Source organism: Coregonus lavaretus, assembly GCF_964263955.1.
Source record: "Coregonus lavaretus genome assembly, chromosome: 18".
Classification (NCBI taxonomy): Eukaryota; Metazoa; Chordata; class Actinopteri; order Salmoniformes; family Salmonidae; genus Coregonus; species Coregonus lavaretus.
The window spans coordinates 14,031,566-14,044,164 of record NC_140005.1 but is presented as its reverse complement, the minus strand read 5'-3'; positions in this window follow the sequence as shown (position 1 = coordinate 14,044,164).

The window sequence follows — 12,599 nt, the reverse complement described above, 5'->3', positions numbered from 1 at the left end:
AGCAACACCACGCCGGGCGGGAGGAGGGGAGCCGGAGGAGGGCTAGAACTCCTCCGAACGGTCCGAGTGAACGTCCTCATCCTCGGAGGAAGCCGGAGGGCCGTGGTCGGGAGATGGGACAGGTCCCGAGACAGGATCAGGCACAGGACAGGAAGCCGAGCGGGCCGGACGGTTAGGGACCCCTCTGGGGCGGCCCCTACGGATTGCAGGTTGATCAGGATGCCGTTGGTGGAAAGCGGTGATGAGAGTCCTATCCACAATCCGACTAGCTGGCACCCAGGTCCTTTCCTCAGGTCCATAGCCCTCCCAGTCAATGAGGTACTGGAGACCCCTACCCCTCCGTCTGGACCGAAGCAGGCGGCGGACGGTGTAAACCAGACCACCATCGACGAGCCGTGGAGGAGGAGGACCAGGCGCAGCAGGGACCAGCGGACTCTCATGGATGGGCTTAATCTTAGACACATGGAAAGTGGGGTGCACCCTCAGGGAATTAGGCAGTTGGAGCCGGACAGCAGTTGGGCTAATCACTCTTATGATAGGGAATGGGCCAATGAACCGAGGTGCCAGCTTCTGCGACTCCACCCTGAGTGGCAGGTTCTTCGATGACAACCACACCCTTTGACCAACATGGTAGGTGGGAGCAGGAATTCTCCGACGGTTGGCCCCGGTAGTGTAGCTGGCAACGGATCTGAGGAGTGTGGCTCGGGCTTGTGACCAGGTGCGGCGACATCGACGGGCAAAAGCAAGTGCAGATGGGCAAGTAACCTCCTCTTCCTGGCTGGCAAATAGAGGAGGCTGGTATCCATAAACACATTGGAAAGGGGACATACCGATGGCAGAGCAGGTCAGAGAATTGTGTGCGTACTCCACCCATGTCAATTGCTGCGACCAGGAGTGGGGGTTGCGTGAAGTCATGCATCGCAGTGCCTTCTCGAGCTCCTGATTAGCCCGCTCTGACTGCCCATTGGATTGGGGATGGAATCCGGAAGTCAGACTGACTGTGGCTCCCAGCAGGTGACAGAACTCCTTCCAAAAAGCGGAGGAGAATTGTGGACCACGGTCAGAAACTACATCCTTTGGCAGTCCGTGGATCCGGAAGACGTGTTCCAGGACCACCTGGGCGGTCTCCTTGGCGGTTGGGAGCTTGGGGAGGGGAATGAAGTGTGCCATCTTGCTGAAACGGTCAACGATGGTGAGAATGACGGTCATGCCACTTGAAGGGGGCAGCCCCGTGACAAAGTCAAGGGCGATGTGAGACCAGGGACGTCTGGGCACAGGCAGGGGCTGCAGCAATCCGGCTGGGGGCTGGCAGGACGACTTGTGTTGGTTGCAGATGGGGCAGGCTTGGACGAATTCCTGTACATCCTTCCTCAGAGAGGGCCACCAGAACCTCTGGGCGAGCAGGTTGTAAGTGCGGGTGGAGCCAGGGTGACAAGCTAGGCGGGAGTCATGTCCCCACTGAACGACCTGGGACCTCAGGTCTTCGGGGACAAAAAGGCGGTCAGCTGGGCAAGTGCTGGGACCTGGCTGGTTACGGAGAGCCTCCAGCACCTGTTCCTCAACAGCCCAGGTCAGAGCTGCAACGATGCAGGGACTTGGCAGAATCGACACAGGGTCCTTGGAGGGGGTGTCATCCTTCTGGAATTGACGGGAGAGGGCGTCTGGCTTGGTGTTGCGTGATCCAGGCCGGTATGACAGAGTGAAATTAAACCTGGTGAAGAACAGGGCCCAGCGGGACTGCCTGGAGTTCAACCGTTTGGCCGTGCGGATGTACTCCAAGTTCTTATGATCGGTCCAAACGAGAAATGGAATGGTGGACCCCTCCAGCCAGTGACGCCACTCCTCCAAGGCAAGCTTCACAGCCAGCAGCTCACGGTTCCCTATGTCGTAATTGCACTCAGAGGGGGACAACCGACGTGAGAAAAAGGCACAGGGATGGAGCTTCCTATCCTCCGCAGCCCACTGAGAAATCACAGCACCAACTCCCACATCCGAGGCGTCCACCTCCACAATGAATTGCCGGTCCACATCAGGCATCTGGAGGATGGGAGCGGAGGTGAACCTCCCCTTGAGGGTACTGAAGGCTTTGTCGGCTGCTGGGGTCCAGGTGAAGGGTTGCTTGGTGCTGGTTAGAGCAGTGAGAGGGGCAGCAACGGTACTGTAGTTCCGGATAAACTTCCTATAGAAGTTAGCAAACCCCAGAAACTGTTGCAGCTTCTTTCTGTTCTCCGGAACTGGCCATGAAGTGACTGCTGATACTTTGGCAGGATCCATTTGGATACTTCCCTCTGCCACTATGTACCCCAGGAAGGCCACTGTCTTGACGTGAAACTCACATTTCTCTGCCTTGGCGTAGAGGGAATTCTCCAGAAGACGATGAAGGACTTGCTGGACATGGCGGGTGTGTTCAGACAGGTTTCTGGAGTAGATTAAGATGTCATCCAGGTAAACGAAGACAAACTTGTTTAACATGTCCCGCAGTACATCATTCACTAGAGCCTGGAACACAGCAGGAGCATTGGTGAGGCCAAAAGGCATAACCAGATACTCGTAGTGGCCTGTTGGTGTATTGAATGCGGTTTTCCATTCCTCTCCCTCCCGGATCCGCACTAGGTGGTAAGCGTTTCTGAGATCCAACTTGGTAAAAACAGTGGCTCCCTGGAGCAACTCAAAAGCAGAGGTGAGCAGAGGCAGAGGGTAACGGTTTTTCACTGTGATGTCGTTGAGTCCCCTGTAGTCGATGCAGGGGCGAAGAGATCCGTCCTTCTTCCCCACAAAGAAGAAGCCAGCACCAGCAGGAGATGAAGATGAACGGATTAATCCTGCGGACAGAGAGCCATTGATGTAGTCCTCCATGGACTTTCTTTCAGGAGCAGACAACGAATAAAGACGACCCCTTGGAGGAGCTGTTCCAGGGAGGAGGTCGATGGCACAGTCGTACGGTCGGTGAGGGGGCAGAGATGTGGCTCTTGCTTTGTTAAACACCTCTCTGAGACCATGGTAGCATTCTGGGACATTGGAGAGGTCAGGAGCGGAGTTAGTAGGTACTGGCCGAGGGGGTAGTGCGGCAGCAAGCAGGCAGGTTCGGTGGCAGTCCTCTCCCCACTCCCTGATCACCCCGGTCACCCAGTCAAGCTGAGGGTTGTGCCGGCGGAGCCATGGGTAACCCAGGATGAGGGGTTGGCCTGGAGAGGGGAGCAGGTGAAACTGGATAGTTTCTTGATGGTTTCCGGACAGACCCATCGAGACCGGGGCCGTGACATGAGTGACCGATCCGAGTAAGTGTCCGTCCAGTGCCCGGGCAGGAATAGGAGGTGTCAAACGGAGGTTCTCCAGTCCCAGTTGGCGTGCCAGCTTGATGTCCATTATGTTGGCTTCGGCGCCAGAATCCACCAGAGCAGCCAGGGTGTGAGTTGAGTCAGAGAGGCGGAGGTGAACTTGCAGCAGGGGTTTGCGGTCGGAGGACTGGATGGTCATTGAACTCAACCGGACTCCCCCTATGCCCGGTGAGCTTCGGCCCTTTAAAGGGCAGGTTACCACACGATGTCCATCACCTCCACAATAGAGGCAGAGGTTTGAGGTGAAGCGGCGCTGGCGCTCTGCAGGAGTGAGGGAGGCTCGCCCAATCTCCATAGGCTCAGACTGATCAAGCTGACCTGGGTGAGTGGCAGTAGATGACAGGAGCCCAGTCGGATCTCTCCGAATGCCGGTAGTAGGTGGACCTTGGCGCCCCCTCTCACGACGACGGGTCTGTATCCTTCTGTCGATCCTGACAGTCAGTGCGATGGCTTCATCAAGAGTGGAAGGCAGTTCATGGGAGACCAACTCGTCCTTGATATAGTCAGCCAAACTATGGAAGAACGCGTCCACCAACGATGGTGTGTTCCAAGAACTTCGTCTAGCCAGGGTTCGGAAGTCGATGGAATGGTCTGCGACTGTACGTCTGCCTTGTCGAATACTGAACAGTTCACGAGACGCCTCTGCGGTGGGTGAATCCAGGTCAAACACCTTCAGCATCTCCTCAGCAAACAGGTCGAAGGTTGCACATGCGGGGGTTTGACGTTCGAACTCTGCTGTTCCCCAGAGTCGAGCTCGGCCCGTCAGGTGAGTGATGGCATACCCAACTTTAGCCCCCTCCGTGGCGAAGGTCCTTGGCTGCAAGGAGAACTGAAGTCGGCAGCTAGTCAGGAATGGCCGGACCTGGGTAGAATCGCCGTTGAACCGCTCGGGGTTTCCAATCTTGGGTTCCGGAGCAGCGGCTGCAATGACCGGGGCAGGTAACTCGGGGGCTGGGCTGGTGGGCAGACTGGCTGGGGTAAGGTTGGTGAGGAGTTGAATGATCATGGCGAGTTGTTGTTGCTGCTGCTGGAACTGCTGCTCATGCTCATCGGTTTCCATGTCGGGGAAAGTGTGCGCTGAGTCCATAATGGTCAGATCGTACTGTCACGGTTCAGACAGACGACCAGAGGACCACAATTGCGTCACACCAGAAAGTTTATTAAACTTAAGGGAAAAGGGAAGTAGGGAGTGAATGAAGGCTCCAGGGGTAACAGGGATCCTGTCCAATGCGCTGGGTCTGTGCCCCCCCCAGTGGCAGCGATGCGTCCTATGAAGCCGGTGGTGGGTGGTCCAGAAGTCCTGGGGGGGGGAGACACAGACACAACAGGGCGGAATGAAACCAGGCAGCAGTACAGTTCAAGGGAAATCCAAAATACGTAGTAGCAAGGCAGAAGGCTGGTCAGAGTTACCGGGATTGAAGAGTAGTCAGGAGTCGTAATGGCAGAAGCAGGTCTGGATCTCCTGAGGCAGAAGAGTATCCAAAAAACAGGCAGGTCCGGGGTCACAAAACCAGGGTGAGCCAGAAGCGCGAGCAAACAGGTTCCGGGTGTGAGCTTTGCAGACGATCTGACACCGGAGAGCTGAAAGACAGGGCCTTAAATACTGGGAGAGGTAGTGGGTAATGCAGCGCAGCTGGCAGAGTAATTAGAGCAGAGCAGAGCAGGGACAGGTGGAGCTAGTTAGGCTGAGTAGAGAGAGTGGTGAGCAGAGTGGAAGAAAATTAAGGTGGTAACCCGGTGGAGTGAGAGGCCCATGACAGCTACATACTTTAGTCTGAGACTGCCATAGTTGAAATCATTTGTGGTGACGTCAAAATGAGGGGTGTTGTACAAAACAAAGTAATCAGCGATTGGATAATCTCTAACCAATCAGAGTATCAAAGCCAATAACACATTTTTTAAACACTACTTTACCCACGTGTGTTCTGGCTCTGGCCCAACCCATCGGTTTCTGGGACCAATCAAAATGGTTAGAATGTAATTGTGTTCTAGAAATCATTGGGAAGGTACTCAGATCCAGACTCATTGTGGAGAAGAATCTAACGGCGTAGTGTTTAGCCAGAGCAAGGAGTTTGGGTAGCCAGACAACTGATTCAGTCAAACCGTGAAAAATCCCTGTGAAGTACAGCGTACCTGGAAAAATCACTGTGAAGTACAGCCTACCTGGAAAAATCACTGTGAAGTACAGCCTACCTGGAAAAATCACTGTGAAGTAGAGCCTATCATTGAAGCAACAGTTTCACCCAGATAACGTTGCCTGATTGATGACAGTACTTTTTGTTTTCAATGTGGGTACAGTAAAGTACAATGCACATTTGATTGAATCTCCTACATTTTCACAACAATTTAAAGTGCTAATATACTAAATGCTCAGCAATACAAGATTATTATTAACTAGCAATGAAAATATTATAGCACGTGACAATAATTGAGTTCACCTGTGAGCTCCAAACTTGTCATTATAATTAAGCAATAAGGCCCGAGGGGATGTGGTATATGGCCAATATACCACAGCTAAGGGTTGTTCTTCTGGATACAGCCCTTAGCCATGGTATGTATATTGGCCATATACCACAAACCCAGGAGGTGCCTTATTGCTATTATAAACTGGTTACCAAAGTAATTAGAGCAGTAAAAATAAATGTTTTGTCATACCCGTGACCCACGGCTGTCAGCCAATCAGCATTCAGCGCTCTAACCACCCAGTTTATAATACGTTATAATATGTTTTTTTAAATGTTTCCATCCTAGTACACTCTTAGAGAAAAGGGTTCCAAAAGGGTTCTGCGGCTGTCCCCATAGGAGAACCCTTTTTGGTTTCCTTTTCCACAGAGGGTTCTACCTGAAACCAAAAAGGGTTCTATCTGGAACCAAAAGGGGTTCTTCAAAGGGTTCTCCTATGGGGACAGCCGAAGAACCCTTTTTGGTTCTAGATAGTGTAGTAGCATTCCATATTAGGGTTTTATTCTTCAGTTTCTGGTCATGTTCTGTGTAAGGTAAATATGTTACTGATCAACTGAACTTAAACAGATAACCAGTGTAGCTCTTCACTTCACTTTATTAACAAGGCGCAGAGGAGGGTTTCCTCTCTCATTGATGTCTCTCACCCATAGTCATCAATAGTCCTTTGATGTTAATTTAACACTTCAGAATAGACATATCTAAAACAGTCTGATAATAAGAAACGCAAGGAAACTCAGGTTGTTTCACTCTGTTTCTATGGACAGTGACACATATAACATATCATATTCTCACTGTGTACACTGTGCAGAGTCATTGTTTTGGCTACTGTTATGGTCACTGTATAGCCTACTAGTCCGGTCACATCAGTCAGGTGTGTGACTGAGCTCTTTTTTGGGGGGTACTATGTTGCAGACAATAGAAAACATGTAATGTAATTTGCTTTGGTTGTTAAACTGTAATTGCGAGATGAGAGAAACCTACTAATTCATGAACTATTACATGAACTTATCATTTTTAAGAAGCAGCTTGTGAACGCACTTGGATTTGGCCTTTGATTTTATTTAATTTTATATATTGTGTTTATGTGATTGAATATGAATAGAGTATTGATGTTCATTCTCACTTTTGTATATAGTGCAGTGATGTCTAGTGATCAAATTCAGAAAACAACGTTTTTGTCATTTAGTGGCTGGCTGCTGGACTACAGTAGTTTGACCTAAAATGGCTAACAACATTTTGCACTGACTATAGTGTCCACTGAAGCAAAGTCATTGAGGAGTTCTTCTACAGTAAAAATGCAATATTCTCCTGAATTCTAGAATCTATTACTAAGATACAAATAACTTATATAGATTACAACAAACACTGATGTTCCTTGTAATTTCAGCCATTAGAATGCCCAATAACCTTGAATATTCTAAACCTCCTCAAAGGGTTAAAAGCAAAAAGCACTAACAACAGAGTCCATCAGTCAGTCCATCAGCCAGTCCATCATTCCATCCTTTCTCTGTTGTTATCAGAGGAGGTGGTAGTATGTTTATAGGAGTGGCAGCCATGTAATGTGTATCTAATGTGTATATGGTGCAATTGCCAATGTTATCCTGTATGTAGTATGGATGAGTTCAACACCTAAAATGCAAGACATCCTGTATTACCTGAATGAGTACTAACTCTGTAGTATTTCTCTCTTTTTCTATTGATCATATTGATGACCACTACAAACCTGATCACATCACTGTGAAGGAGAGAAGGTTCTCACTGTCCCAATGTACCATATTGATTTCAATAAGTTTGAATTTATTGGCTAGATGTCTTTAATTGGCTGGTTAAAACATCCATTGCCATTCCCCTGGTCATGGGTGAGGTTTCTAGGATAAAATAAAGGTATTTCAGAATATTGAGACATAGAGACTAACGCGAGCTGTTGGACTCACCGTCGACCTAAGAGGTGTGTTGGTATTTGGAGGAGCTGTAATGGATGGATGGATGGATGGATAGGTGGGTGGATGGATGGGTGAAAGTAGGCATGTGATATCACTGTTGCATTCACTTGTCTTGTCCTGTGTGTCATTGTTTCCTCTTGTCCCCTTACTGTATTGTCACACGATTTGTTCCAAGTATGTTGAAGTACTACTGTGTATTCTGGTTAAGCAGACTGACTGTGTTCTTTCTGTGAAAGATCCATATGAACAAAGAGCTTATGTCTTGGCTGTCTGCCCTCTTTAGTTTGTTGGCTGTATTGAGCTGTTCCCTCAGTGTGTTGTTCCCTGTCCTCAGTGTGTTGTTCTCTGTCCTCAGCGTGTTGTTCTCTGTCCTCAGCGTGTTGTTCTCTGTCCTCAGCGTGTTGTTCTCTGTCCTCAGTGCAGCGTTAGTGTTCCGCAGCTCCTCCACATCCAGCTGTAGGGCTCTCAGAGAGCAGCTCAGCTCTGAGACAGGGTCCACTGTCTGCAACACACACATGCAACCGTGCGCACACACCAGGTCTCTTCATCCCTCTGGAGTCATCCTCACTCCCTCCAAAGACGACACCAGGTCTCTACATCCCTCTGGACAGGAAGGTATCAGGTGTTACCCTGGTACACATGCATGCATACAGTATGAATGCAGTATTAGTCCCAGGCTTATCCTTACTACCTGGGCCCAGGTTTACTAGGATTAGCCTTACTATCCTGTTGATTTGGCTCAGTACTCCAACACTTTGGATTTGAATTAATACAATGACTATGAGGTTAAAGTGCAGAATGTTAGCTTTAATTTGAGGGTATTGTCATCCATATCGGGTGAACCGTTTGGAAATTACAGCACTTTCTGTAATTGGATTTGAATTAATACAATGACTATGAGGTTAAAGTGCAGACTGTTAGCTTTAATTTGAGGGTATTGTCATCCATATCGGGTGAACCGTTTGGAAATTACAGCACTTTGTGTACATGGTCCCCCCATTTTAGGCGACCAAAAGTATTGGGACAAATTCACTTATGTGTATTAAAGTAGTCAAAAGTTTAGTATTTGGTCCCATATTCCTAGCATGCAATGATTATACCAACAGCTTGTTGGTTGCATTTGCTGTTTGTTTTGGTTGTGTTTCAGATTATATTGTGCCCAATAGAAATGAATAGTAAATAATGTATTGTGTCATTTTGGAGTCACTTTTATTGTAAATAAGAATATAATATGTTTCTAAACACTTCTACATTAATGTGGATGCTACCATTATTACGGATAGTCCTGAATTAATTGTGAATAAAGATGAGTGAGAAGGTTACAGATGCACAAATATACCCCACAAAAATGCTTTCCTCCCCTGTTATTGTAATGGTGAGAGGTTAGCATGTCTTTGGGGTATATTTGTGCGTCTAACTTTCTCACTCATCATTATTCACGATTATTCACTAATCATTATTCTCCTGCTCCAGGTCATGACCCCCCCCCCCCCAGAATTAGATTAGATGACATCATTCAAGTTATGCTTTAGCGTTCATCGACTACTCAATACAAACAGTAAAACATAAAATTCACATTTTATATTTTTCTCACAAACACAAGAAAAAATACATTGGTTTTGGGGGACGTTGATATATTTCCAGAAGAACATCATGAATTGGAGTATGAGCAAATTATGTTAATCCCAGCGTTGGAAATGTTGCCGCATTGACATGTAGGTCATGCCTGATGAGGAAATCTATTACAGAATTTAGCCATCAGGATTAAAGGTGTAATCTTGTGTTTGTCTAACCATCACCTTGTGTCGCTCCTGACTCATCTGGTTAGCCTCAGCCACCATGGGCATCAGTTTGATGTAGTCATAGAGCACAGCCAGGAGACTGGTGTCACCTAAAGGGGGAGACAGAGAGAGGATATACACAATCACCTTCTCTCTCTCTGAGTCACACTAATATCTAATATCTATAGATATCTCCCCCCCCCCATAAATGTTATTTTAACCCCTAACCTTTACCTTTATCCCTGACCTTAACCCCCTAACCCCATATGAAGAACTCCTGCTCATGAGCTCATGTTCTTGCTCATCAGTTTCGAACACGTTGCTGCTTTTGCCTGAACTACCTTGTCATAAAGCCACTGTCCCTTAAACAGGGACCTTTTCCAAAATGGCCGACATAGTTTGTTTCCAGAGAGACGCACCAGGTGCTGCAGCTTGTTCTTCTGGGAGCTGGGTGTTCCGTTGATGATAACCTTTGACCCGGCCAGTGGTGTCAGGGACACCCTGCGTTTTACATTACTGTACACAGTGTGACGCTCCTGGATCCTGAGGAGGGGAAAGGGGTCATTGGTGATCTTTTTGTTCTTCTTTTTTATATATATAAGAACATGTATCCCAGATGTCCCTTTTAATCGATTGACACTTTAGCCTGTCGCATGCTTCCCAGTCAAAACAGTTCACACATATATTATGACAACATTTGGAAGGGGGGAGGACAGCGGGGAGTGGAGCGGAGGAAGGATGAGTTGGGTGGGTGAAACCAGTGACGTTGAGAGGGGTGGGTAGTAAATGGGAGAAGGGGTGAGGTGAGGGAGAGACACATAAATTAGATTGAATCATCTGATGACCACAGTTTGTACAGCTTGAAACAGAGAAGGCATGCTGAGCCAGTCAGCCTACATTCCAGCATAGTGCAGGGTTGAGATAGACTCTTCATAGCAGATATCAGCCGGACTCAGCTGCAATCTGAGGAATATGGGATTTAATTATGACAGGCACGATAATATACTCTATTTATTTTAACAAACACACACACACAAAAAAAGGCATTCATATAATATAAATTCTATCTTTATTTTAATAGAGGTGTATTAGACAGAGCACGGTTACCATGACAGTATGGCTGGTACACCCCAGGGCAGACTTCAGCTGCTGGGTGAGGATAGAGTCTCTGTACGGGATATATCCCACCTTCATCCCTACCGCTATATCAGCCAGGGCACTGCAGGGAGAGGATGAGGAGGTGGAGAGGGAGGAGAAGAGAGGAGAGGGAGGAGAAGAGGAGATAGAGAATCCAGTGACAGGAAGAAATGTAGAGTTCCGCTGAGTGTTTGGTGACATGTTGGTGTGGAGGGCATGGGTCTCTCCCTGACCTGATGATGTTGCCCAGGGTGGTTGCACAGGTTGATGGCCGCGCCCTCTTTGCGCCGGTCGGCCTCTGAGCCTGACGCCCACTGCATCTCGCTGCCTGCCAGGTCCACCAGGTTGATGTTAGACTGCTTGGTGATGCTCTCCTTAGAGAAGATCTGCAGAAGGGGACAGGAGAGGGTCAGAGACACAATAGGAACACCAAGAGACACGTCTAACACCTAAATCAACCCGTCACCCATACCCCCCTTGGCACCTGTGTACATCTGAAAGGATTGGACAGTGTCCAACACGGAAAAAGTACTTACCAGACTGCAAGCTTTTTCCATACCTATCGAATCCTCTCAGAGCTCCAGAAGTGGCTAGGAGTTAGAGGGTAGGGACAAGGGGCTGACTGAGAAATGTGGCTTACCTGTTTGAGCTGGAGGATGATGAGCATGTGTTAGCAGCTGCTGTTGGCGTTCATGTGTGTGGCGGCCGTGGTGAGTGTCCTCGTCCCCTGCTCCATCAGCTGCTATACCTATGAAATACACTACCGTTCAAAAGTTTGGGGTCACTTAGAAATGTCCTTGTTTTCCATGAAAACATACATGAAATGAGTTTGAATAGGAAATATAGCAAAATGGATAGGAAATGTAGTCATTGACAAGGTTAGAAATAATGATTTTTAATATAAATAATAATTGTGTCCTTCAAACTGCTTTTGTAAAAGAATCCTCTATTTGCAGCAATTACAGCCTTGCAGACCTTTGGCATTCTAGTTGTCAATTTGTTGAGGTAATCTGAAGAGATTTCACCCCATGCTTCCTGAAGCACCTCCGACAAGTTGGATTGGCTTGATGGGCGCTTCTTACGTACCATACGGTCAAGCTGCTCCCACAATAGCTCAATAGGGTTGAGATCCGGTGACCGTGCTGGCCACTCCATTATAGACAGAATACCAGCTGAATGCTTCTTCCATAAATAGTTATTGCATAATTTGGAGCTGTGCTTTGGGTCATTGTCCTGTTGTAGAAGGAAATTGGCTCCAATCAAGCGCATGGCGTTGCAAAATGGAGTGATAGCCTTCCTTCTTCAAGATCCCTTTTACCCTGTACAAATCTCCCACTTTACCACCACCAAAGCGCCCCCAGACCATCACATTGTCTCCACCATGCTTGACAGATGGCATCAAGCACTCCTCCAGCATCTTTTCATTTGGTCTGCATCTCACAAATGTTCTTCTTTGTGATCCGAAACACCTCAAACTTCAATTCGTCTGTCCATAACACTTTTTTCCAATCTTCCTCTGTCCAGTGTTTATGTTCTTTTGCCCATCTTAATATTTTATTTTTATTGGCCAGTCTGAGATATGGCTTTGTCTTTGCAACTCTGCCTAGAAGGTCAGCATCCCGGAGTCGCCTCTTCACTGTTGACGTTGAGACTGGTGTTTTGCGGGTACTATTTAAGGAAGCTGCCAGTTGAGGACCTGTGAGGCATCTGTTTCTCAAATCAGACACTCTAATGTATTTGTCCTCTTGCTCAGTTGTGCACCGGGGCCTCCCACTCCTCTTTCTATTCTGGTTAGAGCCAGTTTGCGCTGTTTTGTGAAGGGAGTAGTACACAGCGTTGTATGAGATCTTCAGTTTCTTGGCAATTTCTCGCATGGAATAGCCTTCATTTCTCAGAACAAGAACAGACTGACGAGTTTCAGAAGAAAGTTATTTGTT